The sequence below is a fragment of the Lichenostomus cassidix genome, chromosome 1Ab (genome assembly GCF_008360975.1).
Source record: "Lichenostomus cassidix isolate B80296 chromosome 1Ab, HeHo_3.0, whole genome shotgun sequence".
NCBI lineage: Eukaryota > Metazoa > Chordata > Aves > Passeriformes > Meliphagidae > Lichenostomus > Lichenostomus cassidix.
This window is the reverse complement of record NC_139481.1, coordinates 2,908,057-2,924,036: the sequence shown is the minus strand read 5'-3', so window position 1 is coordinate 2,924,036 and position 15,980 is coordinate 2,908,057. Positions and strand designations below refer to the sequence as shown.

Sequence of the window (15,980 nt, the reverse complement as noted above, 5' to 3'; positions counted from 1 at the left end):
TGGTGTGGTGTGAGGTTTTCTGGGAAAACAAGCAATTTGCCTGGCAAAGTATGGAGAGTTTTACCTTTTTGTCCTCTGCAAAGCTTTCCTTCTGCCTTTCCACTGGTTTTTGAGGTGGGAACAGTTTGGCTTTCCTTGTGGGAAATCCACTAAAGCTAACTGGGCTCTCTGCTATCAGAGCCACCAGTGATGCAACACAGTTGTCACATCTTGAAGCACATCCAATATGTTTGCTTTCATCCCACAGATCCAATAAACCCTTGCACTGGACTGTGACAGCAGGAGGCCAAAACAGAGCCCTAAAAAAAGTCAACAGAGCAGGTAAAACCCAAGGAATACCATTAAAAATGCTGGCTTTGGTGTATTTGACCCTGTAATACTTCTCCAAACAGATCTGTGTGCACAGATAAAAGTGCTGGCAGCAAGGCAAAGTGACTGATAAGTGGCACAGGGTGAAGAATGAGAAATGAAATGCAGAAACTCTGGTTTCATTCAGCGAACTTGCAGTGTAAGGAAGGATGTTTTATACCTGCTTCTTACTACTAGCAGTAAAAAGTCTTAAAATCTAATAGAGACGACTGTGTATCCTCAAGATCTTTCTCCCTCAGTGCCAAGCAGTATATCTGTCTATAAAAAGCTCGCTGACTCTTTCTTCCTAATGGGGAAGAGGAAGAAATACATGTGGGAAAGAAGCTCAAGTGACTCAAACTAGGCTTCTGCAAAACCTCAGTGGCTTTGTATTTGCACAGTGAAGTGAATTGAGTCCCAGCAGGTCCACATAATCTGTCCCAGAAATCTTCTCTACTGAGTGGAGATGTAGGGAATTTGTTTTTCAAAGTCCTCACACCTTTTTTTAATTTCTTTCTGTGGCCTCTTTTGAGCTTGTCATAATTTGTGGGATTGTTTTCCCCTCTTCCTTCCCAAGTATCCTTCCAGGCTGCACTGAAAGGCAGCAGCTTCCTTCTCTGCCCTTGCTCACAGGTGAGACAGATGAGGATCTCTGTGCTTCATCCCCACTTGGCTGAGCTTTGAATTCAACATTTCCCTGACGCTGCTGAAACCACATCTCTATCAGAAGTATTTTCTCCTTCTGCCCACACCTAACCTCAGATTTATTTCCCAAGCAGATGGGAGCCAAGTTAGGCTGTTACAGCAGAGCACCTGTACTTGAGAATGAAGTCTGTGAGATAGATTACTATTTCAGTTACCCAGAGGGATCTCTGCTTTGTGCTGCCTTTGTTTCTGTGGGAGAACAGGACTTGTTAGGTGATGCAAAATCAGAGGTGAGCACTCTTGAAAAGTCTCTGTAGATGGATAAATGTCTGTGGATCACTCAGGGAAAGGCACTGGGAAGGACTTGCACCTCCTGAAGCCCATCTGTACTTGTATTTAACACTTCTGACTCTCAAATTGAATATGATCTTTGGACAGAGAACTTTTCTGCATGTGAAAATGCCTACCAGCCCCACGCTTTGATGGGCAGGAGAGTTTGGGAAAATGCTTCAAACTGAACTTGTGCATTTATGCATCGAGATATAATTAGCACCACATTCAGAAGTCTGCAGGGTAAGTTTTGCCAGAGAAAGAGCAGCATATGCTAGTGAATAAGCGCTGATTGCATGAAAGTGATGGCATCTCACAGAAAGGAAAAGCCCCTGTTCTTAAACTGGAGGGTTCTCATACAGAGAAATGGGGGGAAAAAGCTGTTTTAAGTACTCCACATGAAGCCAGCACTGTCATATTGCTTCCCTGCACTAAGTCTCTCTCTCCTTCCCCAGAAGTTTCTTTCCTGCTGAGGTTACTCAGGTCAAGGTGAATTTGGCTTTTTAGTTTCACTGGCAAATGGAGAAACCCACCAATCAATCTTGTGTCATCTGATGGGATTTGAGATATTTCAGAAAGAGTCTAGATAGCTTCGAGTCTCCTTTTTTTACATGTTAAATAAATTAATTTGTCATTCTAGAGAAACATTTCACTTTGGCTGGAAGTTGTTGCACTGGGAAATTGCTGATGCAAAACCTTTGTATTCCAGAGCTTTATCCCTCCTCCTTCCCTGCATGTGCATGAATGAAACAAGTTTGTTAATCAAGAGGTGTGATTGTCTCACATCATTTTTTAAGAGGAAAAACCTAATCCATTGCCACTGAAGCTGCAGAATTCCTGTGCACTTGGGTGTGTTGCTTCATCTCTTCTCTCTCTCTCTCCCTTACCATCCTTCAAATAAAATATTGCTTTTATATTTTAAAATCTTCTATATATTTTAATATCTTCCATGTTTTGGGCATAATCTCTCGGGGCAGAATGACCTAATCTCTCCTGCATGTATTTTTCCTAAACAGAGCTGTGGTTTTGGGTGAGACACTCAGCTTGCTGCTGCTGCTGCACCACAACAAACAGCCCTGTCCTAACAACGTACCTCATCTAAATATTTCCCCACATCCCATACTGTGCAGGAAGAAGGATGATGAAGAGGCTGAAGTCTCCCTGAGCTGCTGGGTGACACGAGCTTTGGCAACAGACTGGAGCCTGCAGCTGCTGAGGGATTCCAAAAGCAATCTGCTCAGAGGGCTGAGCTGCTGGTGCTGCTCCAGCCTGGTGCAGGAGCCAGCTGGTGAGCAGGCAGGGTGGGATTTCCTCTCTTCCCACCGGGGCGTTCCACAGCATCACACCGCTGGGATAAAAATATTCCCCCTGAAATGGTGAGCAACAGGAGTGGGGATGATTTCTCCCCAGGGGGAAGCTCAGCACAGCCAACAGTTTTGGGGAAATTATTAGCAGAGCAGCTGCAGGGTGGTGAGCAGAGGCTGGAACCTTGCAAAAGCCTTGCCTTGGCTGAGCTGCTCAGCTCTGGGGGAGCACAAAGCCATGGCAAGCTCAGAAACCTGAATGCAAAACAACTCTGAAAATGAACCTCCAGACAAGCCCTGGTGGCTCAGCCTGGTGGGTTTTATCAGCTCCCATTCTGCAGCACCCACAGCACCCTGGTGCTCCCTGTGTCCCCTGGTGTCCCCTGTGTCCCCTGCTGCCCTCTCCAAGCCCTGCTGTGCATTTCCCTTCCTCAGGAGGCAAATTTTCTTCACCTCCTGCAGGACTGGGAGGATTTCTGCCCATCAGGGTGGCTCAGCTCTTCCTGCCCTGTGCCCTCAGTACCCAGACAGGGCATGGGCTCAGCATCCCATCAGAGCAGAGCTCACAACCCTTGCTGGGGGAAGGAGAACACTCAGAATTTGAGCTGCTCTGCAGAGGGTATGAATTTAAAAATCTCTGCCTTGGGAGGCAGGCAGCCCTATTATGCCTGGTACTAAAGGGACACACAGTTCTCATTAGTGAGCTTGTTTTCTCTCCTCCTGCTCTGTTATAACCACTCAGATGCTTCCAAATATTTCCCTGTTGATTTGGTCTCTTATTTAATGAGTGCTGAGTCTGAATGCACTGTGCAAGCAGCTATAGGCTAGGCCTGCTCTCCTGTGTTCCTGGAGAATCTGGGACTTCATAAACAAAACTATAATATTTCATAACTCTTCTCAAGAGCTGGTCACGAGGTCAATTAAAAAAAAATAAATTCTTTATTATTAGTGAGTGAGTATTTGAGGTTGGTAGGTTTTCTAGCCCAGGTGAGCAGCCTGGGATCTGTTTCTGTGTTTTCCAGGCATTGACTGAAAGCACAGCTCCGAGCAAATTTGCAAGCAAATCTGCTTTCCTCCCAGGTTAAGGCAACAGGGCTGCCTTGTGATCACTTGATCACATTTTGAAAGTTCCTGCATCCTTGTACCAGCTGGAATGAGACCCCTAAGAAATGATCCAACTGATCAGAATGGACTTTAAATATTTATATATAGAGAGAGAGAGATGCCCAATGTATGCTAAGCTTTTTATCATTTAGGTCTTTCCAGGAAATAACTGTGCTCTTGATAGAGATGATAGATAGATAGATAGATAATAGATAGATAGATAGATAGATAGATAGATAGATAGATAGATAGATATCAGGATCTTCAGGCTTCCACCAAGTCCAATAATACTGGGGCAGGGGAGGAGCAGGTTTAAAAAATAAGAAAACTAAATATTGGAAAACCATTTCCCACTAACTTTATTGACCTGCTAGACCTTCTTCAATCATGGGCAGGACTGCCAGCTTTTGTGGAAAGCTCTTATTGTCTTGTCTTAATGCTTTTATCACTGAAGTGCACATCTATCCACAGAATGTGCATCAGGAGTGGAGCTGGAGGAGCCCCAGGGATTTCTATCTGCTCCTTGCTCATCACCTTCTGTGGAAGCTCAGAGAGCTCCTGGATCCCCTGGCTGTCTCTGAAGGGCATGGCAAAGATTATTGTAAAGTATCCATCAATAACATCATAGCTGAGCTGCCAAGAGGAGCTCCTTGGGATTTATGAAGAGAGCCAGAGAGGAAGAAAATGCCAAGAAACAACAAACAATCCAGCTGAGGACACTCAGTCCTAGGAATTCCCCACTTTCACTTGGGCCAGGTTCAGAAAGTGAGAGCTTTAATGATATTTTTACTGGGAAGCTGAATTTCTGGAGGCCTCCCTGCAGGTGTCCAGGATGCTGTGCAGTTCAGGAAAATCTCACTGGAAGTGCAGCGAGGAAGGGAGAAGGAGAACAGCAAGATAATTCCTTTTCAAAATACAGGGAGGAAATGCTTTTTGGTTTAAAGGGTCTGTACACAGTGTAGGGGAAAAGGAGGAAGGGGGAAAGTGATGTATCAAGCAGCAACTTGGAAAAAAAAGGAATTAACTATAATTGTTGGCACCAAAGGTAAATGGGGAAGGGGGAAGTAATAGGAAAGGAGTGTGGAAAAAGTCAAGAAACTTGATCTTGCACCGGTTTTATTGGGAATGCTGAAGGACCTGTGAAGGACATGCTAGGAATATTATTTTCATTAAGGAAATACCCACCAAATCTCCAGTTTAGTGTCAGTTAACTCCAAACTGGGAGTGAAAGGACAGGAGAGAGGAAAGAAGATACGCTAAGGAGCTCTTGGACTCCACAACTATCTTCCTCCAAGAGCCTATTTGTAAAAACCCACCAAAAAAAGATTCTAAAAGTACATCTATTACAGCTGAGAATAGCAGTTTAACTATCATAACTATTTACATGCAGGAGGGAGGAAAATGCTTTCAGCAATGGGGGATCAAAGTTTGGCCTGAATAGGAATCTGCCAGAGCTCCCTGGAGCATCCTGCAGCACTCAGATTCACTGCTGGGTAATAGCAGTTGTTATGGCTGGCAGTTTTTCAAGACTGGGTGTATTAAACTAGATTCCAATGTCTATTTATGTGCCAACATATTGAAACAGACTGTTTTCTCCTCTTTTTTTCTCCTTTTTTTTTCTCCTTTTTTTTATCTCCTTTTTTTTCTCCTTTTTTTTCTCCTTTTTTTTCTCCTTTTTTTTTCTCCTTTTTTTTCTCCTTTTTTTTTCCCTCCTCCTTCTCTAGAGCTGGTGAATAACAGAAGTTTCTGGGTGCCTGTCTCTAAACTAAATCACTTTTACCCAGGAGCTAAAACACAGAATTAGGCTTTAGTGTCAGAAGGAGCTGGAACTTTTGGATGATGTTAGGACAGGGCAGAAAGAGGCTGGAAAATCCAAAGAGTCAGAAAACAACCAGAAAACAATTTAGTGTGCATAACAGGGGAAGTACCTATCAGTGGAGATGCAGTGAGGGCAAAATGCTGAAGCTTGAAACAATGCTAAAGTGAATTTGAGTTTTGTAGGATTATAATGAACAAGGCCTGGCAGTGGTTTGGCATCTAACTGAGAACATCTTTTTTTTTCTTTTTTTTTCCCTTTTTTTTTCCTTTTTTTTCTTTTTTTTTTTCCCAGATGAACTTTTAAAATGAGTATTTTAAGCTTCTGCTCTTCAGACAGTTTCAGCTGTGGTCCATGTGTTTCCATGATGGTCATACAGGAATTGCTCTAGTACCTGGTGAAAGTCCTTTTCAGACTTCATATTAAAGCTGAATTTAATGCTCTACATTCTTATCCTTCCTAGGACAAAACCTGTGGAGCAATTCCAAGATGAGCTTGAATTGGATATCATCCTTATAGATTGGGAAGGAGCTGTTGGGACACACCTGAGAGACAAAAATCCCACCAGGTGAGTCCCCAAATTCTGGCTTTTGTAACTCCCCTATGAAAACCTCCCAACATCTCTGGTGTGGCTTTTAATGAATCCACTGGGTGCTTCAGTGCATGTCAGAAAACTGGGAAAATTCCTCAAAATAATTGGGAAAGCTGGTGGGATGCAGTGAACAGCAGAAAAACTTGGCAGCTGTGGGCAAAGCTCTCACCCCAGAGCATGGCAGAGACCTGGAAAGGGCAGAAATCAGGGATTAAAAATAGCACTGCTAAATGATGGCACTAAAAAATCTTCTGGCACTTTGATCCACTTCCCTTTCTTCCTCCCTCATCGTCCCTGGATAGGGTAAGAGATAAATTTTCATTCATGTGGCAAAACCATAGACTTCTAAACCATCTGAAAGGTGAACTTCAGAAGTAATGAATAATACGACCAAAATAGATTTGGACCAGCATCCCATCTTTGATTTTTTCTTTTTTTTTCCTTTTCTCTTTTTAATGGCCATTACAATCCCTTTTGCCTTTGCTCACATTTTGATAGCTATCCCTAGGAAATAAGAGCCAATTGTTAAATATGCAGCATTGTGACTTTGTTCTTTGCTTTGTGCTGCAGCTGCCACGGGAGGATTGTAACCCCATTAAAATCCAGTATTTGCCTTGAAGCCCTGAACTTTCTGGACTGAAAGAAATCTGTTTAATTGTCATGGGCAGCTGATGGTGTGAGAAGGATTTGGGCTAACTAGCTAGGTGAGAGCTCACAGTGATTCTGGGGTGTGAGAAATGGAGGAGAAGAAACTTAACCAAGTTTCTTCTGCTGACAGACACAGGAGTGTCCCAGAAGTGTCCCTGTGATGTCTAAAGGTTGAATCATGAGTGCTGTCTGGCAGCAGATGTTAAAAGTGAAATTTTGACTCTTCCTGTTGTCTGAACTATGGGGGGTTTTAGACAGAAAAAAAAAATTGTTTTTCTTCTTCCTTGCTCTTGTCAGAGAGAAGAGTTTTGGGGGAAAAAATGCAGTGTTTGTGTGTGGGGAGGGAGCTGGGAAGGTGTCTGTGTCCCTTGGATCCCAAAAGTAGAATGAACAGCAAGACTTGCTCCCTGTTACCTGCTAAAATACACTGTGAGGGGCAGGAATGTGACTTTAGGGTATAAGTGTAGCCAGACATGATCTAGAGAACAGCACAGATCACATATTCTGTCTGTCTGCCCAACCTGTCAGAGCTGTGCTGTGACCATTAAAGTTAATCAGCCAGAAATAAGCAGGCAAGTCCCAAGAGAGCTGTTCTTATTTTTATTTTTATTTTTTTTCCCATAAAGACTGGTATGCAGCACTAACATAACTGTGCTGGTAGTAATGTCAGAGATGGCAGGAGCTGGGATTTAAAAGAAAGCTTTTAAGTTGCCTTTACCCTTTGTCTAAACCCCAGGATATTCTTGTTAGAGGAATATTTTTGCTGCAGCATATAATTTAGATTTTTTTAAAATATATATATTTAAAAAAGTGCAAAGGTTGGAGAGAGCTGAGAGAAGTTACTCCTTCCAGTTTGCTACGTGCAGCTTGGGGGAGGGAAAGGAGAAGAGCTGAAGGAAATGTGATCTAAGCCAAGCCAGAGCATGAAAGTGAAGCTGCAAACACATGGATTTCACCACTGGGAAATGGTGAAATGGTGAAATGGTCCTGCTGGAAAATGCCAAACTCCTTCAAAGAACTGTCCAACTCTGTGCACTGATGATGGGAAGCTTCTGCACCAAAGGAGAGAAGTCCTCGGTCAAGCTGGCCTGAGGAAAGTGTCTTCCCCCAAGTCCCTGGATCCATGTCTCCTTGGAGGGTCTCATCTCTCCTCAGAAACAACCTTCAAACCATGTTGTTTGGCTGTGCTGTGGCCCCATACTGAGGTATGAGGAGGAAGGCTGCCCTGACTCATTAAAACAGTGCTCTCAGGCATCCAGTGAGTGCAGCAGGGGAATTTATCCATTATTAAAGCTCTGTCTCATCTGTTCTGCTGCTGCTGGGATGTTTGGTGGGATGGAGAGAGGAGGCAGTGAGCTAGGAAGCACAAAAAGCAGTGAGCTGGCAGGAGGGAGAGCAGGGAAGCTGAACCTGGAGCTGGTGGGGATTTGCTTTCAGGTGGTGAGGAGGAAGCAAACTTTGCAGTGAGGTGCTGAACAGGATGGGGAGGGACAGGAGCTGGCAGGAGGGATGGATGGATTACTCTGACACCCCTGATGGCTGAGGGCAGGGACAGCTCAGACTGGGAGCAGTGCCAGAGGGATTTCCCTGCTCCCAAAATGCTGCCTGCAGTGTGGGAAGCATTTCCCACCAGGAGCCAGGCTGCCTCTTCTCTTGGAGAGCTGGGAACTTCGGCAAAGGCACAGCAAAGGAGGCTGAGCAAAGGGTGATGGACCCAAGGGAGATGAGATCCCTCCCAGGGCTTTTTTCCTCAGTAAAGAGGTTGTCATGTGCACTGGGGACATGTCAATTGGGTCATTTCTCTCCAAACCCTCCCTCTTTGCCAGTCCAGACTTGAGCACCCTCAAGTTTCAGAAATCCTATTTTACTGCAGTAAACCCTGTGCTGCTGTAATGCTGATATTAATTCAGTTCCTGAAAGGTGCCTAGGAAATATTATCCTCCAGCCTTTGGGTGCATGGCTAGTGTCACATCCTGTGCACACCTGGTGGCAAAATGGAATTATCCCTGTTCCCCTGGGATAACCTGATTTACCAGAGCTGAGATGGACTGCTCTGGCTGCAGAGTTATCTTGCTGGAGAGGAAGTGATCTGGAACTGGGTGTGATGGTTCATCCATTGTAAATATTCCTGCAGGTTGCAGAGAGATTTATCTGTGCCAAGCTCTTAAATTGTCTCTCCCATTAGGGAGGCCATGCTGACATGATTCCAGGTGCCAAAAGGTTGTTTTTCCTCTGAGTGGAAGGGTTTAGATTCATCTTCTTAGGGGAGGGAAGGGTGGTGTCTGACTTAAAATTTCCTGTCAACTGGTAGCTAAAAACTAGACTTAGAAGTGCAGTGTATTTGTGAAGAAGGATTTTAATCCTCAGCCCTATCAGCATCTATCAATGAATTACAAGCCAGGAAAGCTCTGCCTGCATCCCTCTCCTCTGGTTTCAGCACCACTGTGTGCTACAAACACATCCATTCCTTAAACAGAAGATGGCAAACTCTTTTCCATCTCTGCTCATCATGGTCCACTTCAATATTGAAATACAAAAATAGGAGTGGATGTGATGAAGGAACATGAACCTGGCAACCATCTGCTGCCAAATGGCTTAAAAATGCTAAAATGGCTTAAAATGCTAAAAGAACTGCAGCCTGCCCTTGCACCAGGTCATTCAGGTGCAATAGTTCAAAGATCATGTGGGTAACTTCTGATTTATTAGATGTACCAAATATTATTGTCTTTGATTCTTAAAAGAACCCCTTCTTCCTCCTATCCCCATCCATGCTGCTTTTGGAAAGAAAACCTCATATTCTAGCAGAATTCAGCAACCATCAGTCAATCCCCACAAAAATAATAGTTCCCCTGAACTAGCAGAGCTGGAAATTGCAGTGTTTTGTCAGGCTGCTGCTGCTGCTGACTGACTTGTCGTGTTATAACCAACTTTAGAAAGCTGCTCTGCCATCATGACAACAAATGTTTGGGGATTTTGGCTTCAAGATGTGATTTCCCCAATGTGTCTTCGGCTGTGCAAATAGAGCAGCTCAGTGTTTGTAATTTAGTGCTGCACCACAGAGCAGGGAGGCTTCCTGGTGGGAAAATGTGTGTGGCATTGGGGGAATTACATCCTGAGTGGAACCTTCCAAAAACTTAAATTTCACTGGGGGAAGAGGGTTAGGAGATATTCTGGCAAAGCTGAAGGATGGCAGTTCATACTCCTCGGGATGTTTTTTATTTTCTGACCTAGAGATGGGCAACCAAGGGGTGTAACCACTGATGTGGGAAGGAAATGTCATCATGGAACATAATTTGGTCTCCCAGTGCAGAACCAGAAATGCAGGTAGGTTATCTGCTGTTTATTTGTCCATCAGGATCTGTTGCATCCTCTCATTTTTGGACCATCTTTGGTGAGAGGAGAATCCCACACAGCCCAGGGTGAGGTGCAGCACTTGTCCTCTCCTCCTTTTCACAAGTGAGTCTGGTTCCTGTATTCTAAATATTCTAAATATGCTCCTGAGGGAAAGGGAAGAGCAGAACCAAGAATTCTTTACACCTTTTGAAGGAAGAGGCACTGCAATCCTGAAGGAGGAGGAATAGATGTTGGGGGAAAGGAGAGCTGCATAATTAAAGTGTGACAAGTAATTCCCATGAGTGTGGACCCTAATGAGCTCTCCTCTCTAGTTCTAGACTTGTTTGAAACAAGGCTAGATTATAAATTAATCTATGCAGCACTGCTTCTTTTTTTTTTTTTTTTTTATTTTCCAGAATAGCTCCACTGCAGGACAGCAACTTTACCACACTGCAAATGTTATTCCTGATTCACCCCTTCAGAAACACCTCATGGCCAAATCCCACAGCACTGATGTTTTTCTGCCTAAAAAAGGCACAGTTAGTGTTTGCTGCACCAGCTGGAACTTTTCTATGCCATGAGACTACATGGTAAACACAGGAACTCAAAATCAGGAGAAGTCAGGAGAAGTCAGAATTTCTCCTGATCTCCAAATCCTCCCCCAGCCCAAGCTGCAGTTCAAGCTCTCCTGACTTTCTCTTGTTAAATTTAAATTTGTATTTAACTTTATTATTAAAGGTATTTGAGAGAAGAAAGACTTCTCCCTGGCATTAGTTAAATTTGCTTGAATGCTGCATGTGACTTTTTTTGTGGCACAAGAAATGGGACTATGAAATCCCAAATAGACTTCTCATCACAATTTCCCCAAGTAACCATCCTGATGCTGCCAGAAATCTCCTTTTCTTTGCACTTCCTGCACAAAGTTGATTGTCCTATCAAAGAGGGATGTTCTGCTTAATTGCAATGGAGATGTTCTCCTGGTTCACTTTTCTTGCTTTGTGGATTTTTTTTTTCTCTTTGCTTAAAAGCAGCTTAGCAAGAAACTACAAGCTGCTGCTTTTATAAGCAGGGGTTTTAAAAATTTTAGCAAGTGCTGGTTTAAGATGAGTGGCATGAAATTTTGATTGCTTTTTTTGCCCCAGAATAGCTTGTGCTTAATGTTGATGCTCAAATTTCTTCCTTTTCACGCTCTAAGTAGCCTGACACATTTGTATGTGGACTGAGAGGCCTCCAAGAAGAATTTGTAACATTTGGCATAACTAAAACCTTACTCAAAAGCAGGTCAGTGTATCCTTGAAGGAAAATATCCTCCACTGGCTGGGAACTGGGTTTTAGCATCTACATTTCCTTGCAGCAGCCAGTTCTCTGTGTGTGTGTTTTCTTTGGCTGCACAATGAAACAACCAACAAACATCAGTTGCTATTTTCTTCTCAAGACTCACCCAGGGTTTGATCTCTGCTGGCTGCACTCTCTGCTCTCCCTTAATTTAGGGGCACTGTTTGTGTAATTGCTGCTTTTCTGATTAAAGTGCATCAGTACAAGCTGGAGGTTTGACACAGGCAGCCAAACTTTTTAATTGCCTTTAGCTCATCTCTAGCTGTGGCACATCTCCTTGAATGCAGCTGACTCACGAGAAAGGCTGGGAGAGAAATAATACTCTTTTTATTTATGCTTTTTTTCCCCTGGCAAAATTGCTCTGTGGGTTTTTATCACCTAATGGTTTCTCTGACACCTTTTAAAACTGTTCAGCTCCTCACCAAGAGACTATTTTATGTGAGACTTGGGCCAGTAAACCATTTCTGTGATCTGGGAAGTGCTAGGCTTCCTTCACAGAGCAATCCATTTCCAAATTAGCTGGGCCTGCCTGCTATGGAGGAACTCTCAGTTGCTTGGCTGCTAGTCCTGAATGGACCTATTAAATCCCATATTTCTGTAACATAAAAAATAAAAAAAAACCCAAACCAGAAAAAATCTATTGCTGACTAACAGGTCCTGAAATTCATGCATGTCAAGGGTGGCATAAATAATTTCAGAGTGCAGTTTTGGAGACAATCGTGGTTTCTGACTTGGTAAATACTAACTTACATCCAGCCTGTTGAAAAAGGTGATTATATGAGGTAGAAATCAGCTGGGGCTTCAGCAGAGCTGGGAGGAACAGGCTTCTCTTCCATCCAAAATGCCTTTTAAAATTCACAGCACTTAGTCCTCTGGCTGTTAATTGACTTTCCCTGCACTAAGCTATGTCCAGCCTGGCTGTGCTTCTCCCAGGTGGTTCCAAAGCACAGACTGAACCTCCAGCCTTTTTCCCTTCCTTGTCTAAGGCAGTTTATAGAAATGCTCTCACCCTGTGTCACCCCGGTTTCTGTACAAGCACTTTGAGTCTGGAAATCAGTGTGTTGTGGGTCACTGTCTGCTCACTACAGCAAATTATAAATTTGCTCCTGACCCCAATTCCTCTGTAAATGTCCCTCTCCTCTCCCAGCAGTTGCTCAGGAAATAAAAGTTCAGCTCCTCTGAAAAGCCAACTCAGACATCTGAAAGGCAAACTCAGACATCTGCTTTCCCTCAATAGTGCCAGGGGAAGGTGAGTTTGTTTATTGCAATAAAATAAACAACGTTTATTGTTGATTGCAGTGGTGGTTAGACCTTTTGGGGTTGGGTATTCACAGCTGTTGGGAGCTTTGCTTCACAGCCCTGAGTTTGAAGCTCCGTGCTCTTGGGTGTGCACTGAACTGGGAAATGCTTCAGCTCAGGTTGCTACTGTTTGTCTTTGGGCTTTTTGTAGGTATTTCCTCATTTTCCTCCTCTGCTGCCACCACGTGGACTCATCTCGGTGTTCATTTCAGGTTTGTATTGATCTTTGAGAAGAATATTCTCTCTCCATCCTCGATTGTGCTGCAGTTATTAACTCTATACAACACATTGTTCATTTGCCATGAAATTCAGCAGGGGGAATCTGGCACATTAAAATAACAAAATGAGGAGAGAGAATCTCTATCACTTTTTTCTTTCCCATTTTTCCTGCTGAAAGACATGCAGAAGGTGCAGTTTTCATGCCTAGAAAAGGTTGTGTAGAAGGAACTAAGTGAGCATAACAAGTTACAAACCTCAGACAGAAGTTTCACAGGCATCTCAATCAAAATCCAGGCTCAAGCCTTAGCAAAATTTTTCCAAAGGGCTTTTCCTGAGGCAGTTATATATAAAAGACTCAGTGTCACTGAGGGCTGATTGAGTGGCTTTTATGTGCCACACATTCAGCTCTGAAAATTGCACTTGGGACTCTCCTGTCCAGGGGAAGCTGCTGGAAATAAACACCTGAGAGTGCTTTGAGTCTCTTTGTATCAGAGAAAATCCTTGGGAATGGCTGAGTGAGGCACTTTTGATCAATTTACAGTCATATTAGGGGGGAAAAGGATTTAAAGAAAATACAGATTTTAATGCCAAAAATGCAGCTGTAGGTGTGTGGAGAACTGTGCTGAGTCCAGTTTTCCAGAGTGCCAGGTCAGCTGCCAGGGTAGATTACAGCTGGATTCGTTCCTTGACATGAGCTGCACAGCAGGATGTTCAGTGTGGTTACTTCATCCAAAAGAATAACTAAATCTCATGTGGTTTTATCCATTGCAAAAGCTCTGACAGAAGAAATTCAGCCGCAGGGCTGTGAAGTTCTGGTGTCTGTATGACAGAGAATTGCTGCTCAGCCTCAGAGAATCGAGGATGACTTTCCATTTTCTCTCTCTTCCCTCCCTCTGCTGGCCGACAGAATAAGATCATAAAGCATCCTGAGTTTCCTTTTGGTTTTTCAGAGACATCCTAATCTAGAATTCATCCAAACTCCCAGCTTCGACTCATCTTGACGGCAGAATTAAACGAGCCAAATCTCTGGGTATAAAGTGAGATGAAATAGCAACAAACACTTTTTAAAGTCTGCTTTCTGCTGAAAGAAAAGCCTGTCCAGCTGCATTGAGAGAAATATGAGCCTCTTGAAGCTGCTCACCCCTCTGCCAGAAGGAAGCTACATTCTGTTCAGCCTCAGACAATTTAGAGCAGCCATTTCAAAAACAGCCTTCAGCATCCTGAAAGCAAACAGCCTCTCAACGAGGCTTCTAAAAAATAAAAAAAAAGGAAAAAAGGACCCCCATAAAATGCATGAGTAATAGAAGATGCTCTGTTAAAGCAGCTGGTGAAATAATGGGAGGTATCCTGGACTGGAGTTAAATTTTACTATCTTTTTGACTGCTGACACCTCAGTGCATTGGGTTCCTCTCTCTCCTGGACTGTGGGGGAATTATTTGGAACACTCCTGCTTTAGATTTAGTACACTTTTTAGACTGACACTGAGAAAAGCCATCTTTAACCATCTCTTTCACCCTCAGGAGGACATTTTTTTCTTCCTTCACAGCTTCTTCCAAGTTTTTGATCTGTGGCAGAAGAAATGTTGCACAGCTCTTCTGAGAGGCTCAGAAGTATCCTGTGCATTGTGCTGAGATGAAATCCTCTGTCCTGCAGGTTCACCCCACTCCTGAAAGCAGTTTTGGAGATGAAACCTGCAGTAGCTTTGGCAATATTTTATATGATGGTGATTCTAATACAACAGTCAGTAGTCTCTACTGGATTCTCTACTGAGTAGTCTGACTGGACTCAGCACATTCCATACACCTAGAGCTGCACTTGTTGCATTAAAATCTGTGTTTTGTTTAAATCCTTTTCCCCCTAACCAGACCATCAAGTGATCAAAAACTCACCAAACTGCAGTTTTTCACAGAACAATAACACTGCCTCCAGATATCACAGAAAATCCTATTCATGAGGGAGGAAGATCCCATCCAGGCCCCACAACTGTTTGGGATTGGCAGAATTTTCACCATCACAATACTTGTTGCTCTGAGGTATTTTCTAAAATTTCTGCAGAGGTTTGTGGGGGACAGTTCAACCATCACCTTGCCAGGCTAAAAATTAAATCTCTTGGCTCTGATCTGAATTTTTTTCAGTGAAGTGGTGCCAATGGGATGTTTAGTCAGAAAACTATAATGGGGATGTTCATAAGCAGTGATAACAAATTTATTTTGGCCTTTTTTCTTGGTTAAGTATGAAGTATAACTGCAATGTAACAACAATACAGAGAGCTCCTGAAACACTGATTATTCTGCAGTGCCTGTTGTGGCTTCAGAAAGTGGAATCCTTTGGAAACTTTCTGCAGAAAAAGGATTTTAAGGATTTTAAGAGGCAGTGGTGTCTGTGAGACGATGTGATGAAAAACGCCTTACATCTTTGCATTCATCTGAAGATATCATTTGGCTTAGGAATGGTAAAACAGAGCTGCTGCCACTGCTGGGATGGGCTGAGAATCAGCCAACCCAACCCACAGTTGTGCATCCACACCTGAAACAGTATTTCTGTTCCTCCTCAAATTTATTTGTGCCACCTAGGGACAAAACTGTGAGAGCCCTGCTCATTTTTCAAGACCTTTGTTTTTGGTTCCTTGGCAAAAAAAAATCACTTTCCCTTGCAGCAATATCAGTTTTGCAATGCCTTTTCTTTAGCAGTGACACGTTTAACCTTTCTCAGAGCCATTGCTGTTATAAATACATGGTGCTTTCCAGATACACAGAAAAATCACCCAATGAAACATGATTTATTAACCACGTGTGGAGGCACAATATTTTACAATAGTATTTTACTCTCCAGTTTTCCAGAACTCTTCTCATCTGGGTAAGAACAGCACTGGGCTGCACACAACACACTTGGGAGCATCAGGGTCAGTTCTTGGCTCCCAGCAACTCCAGAGGTAAAAATCTGCCAGGCATAGGAATGGAAACTTCCCAAAACAGCAAGAGCTGAGTTTGGGGTTTGGTTGATTTGT

General features: G+C 43.3%; 2 long non-coding RNA genes across 3 annotated transcripts; both read left to right on the top strand.

Moving 5' to 3' along the window:
- Positions 1 to 290: 290 nt before the first annotated feature.
- Positions 291 to 8,780, top strand: LOC146442762 (uncharacterized). Its single transcript, XR_014849454.1, has 5 exons — positions 291 to 321; positions 2,033 to 2,172; positions 2,340 to 2,412; positions 6,011 to 6,115; positions 6,710 to 8,780. It is a non-coding gene; the product is annotated as an uncharacterized LOC146442762 (long non-coding RNA).
- Positions 8,781 to 8,830: 50 nt separating this feature from the next.
- LOC146442761 (uncharacterized) lies at positions 8,831 to 15,980 on the top strand. 2 transcript variants are annotated; one of them, XR_014849453.1, is made up of 3 exons: positions 8,831 to 10,243; positions 12,906 to 12,966; positions 15,806 to 15,980. It is a non-coding gene; the product is annotated as an uncharacterized LOC146442761 (long non-coding RNA). The 2 variants fall into 2 exon arrangements; XR_014849452.1 differs by lacking the exon at positions 8,831 to 10,243 and adding an exon at positions 12,654 to 12,704.